Here is an 872-nt window from a genome sequence, read left to right on the forward strand (position 1 = left end):
ACCACAACGGTCTCATGCAGAGTGATTAACATCGTATGTTAGATCATGCGTAATAATGCAACGAACACTTTGCATATGGCCATGCAGATATTCATGCAGAAGAAGAAATCTTAATTAGTGAAAAATATTAATCCTTTCATTCATTTAAGATTAGAACTGCCAATCCTCTATGTAATTTAACACAAATGACCTGGTGATCGCTCATAGGGTATGTACACTTTATTTTTTCAGTTTCTTTGCCTACTCGTCTCCAGAATTTAATATAAATGGACTGCAACTCCATGCTGTTTCATCCATCGTTTTTTTCAGAGAATGTAAAGAAGAGATCATAGCATGCACGGATGTCGCGAGGCTAAAAAGAATGTTTAAGCTCCAAACAATAACACAAAATGGAAACAACGTCACCATCTCCTACTTGCTGTCGAGAAAGGCTGGTCATATTCCCCACAGAGCGTTCTCTGACGCGGGCACCAGGACGGCAATCCTTTCTAAGCTGTACGGAAAAAATAGAGCTAAATCATCAGAACTCATGGGGACAAGGGGGGACACTCACACAGCGTTAATCACATTTGGCTATGCAGTCATTCTCCCGAGGTGATTCTTGTTTTACGGGACCTCATGATATGCATGTTACACCGCAGCTTGGTGAGTCACCAGCAGGTCTACTAGACAGAGTGGCGGCGGCAACAGGGTCGATCGCCAGCGTACCAACGTCATTTTGCTCACCCACCCGCACTGCCCTCCGTGCCCTCTCATACCCACACCTTCTGTTACTAACCATCATCCCCAGCTGCCAATTTCGCCTTCCTGCTGATCCTCGGTCAAGGCTTTGCCCACAGAAACACGCGTCGGTTAATATGCCTGCCTCAATG

Source organism: Penaeus monodon, chromosome 33, assembly GCF_015228065.2.
Source record: "Penaeus monodon isolate SGIC_2016 chromosome 33, NSTDA_Pmon_1, whole genome shotgun sequence".
NCBI classification, from domain to species: Eukaryota; Metazoa; Arthropoda; class Malacostraca; order Decapoda; family Penaeidae; genus Penaeus; species Penaeus monodon.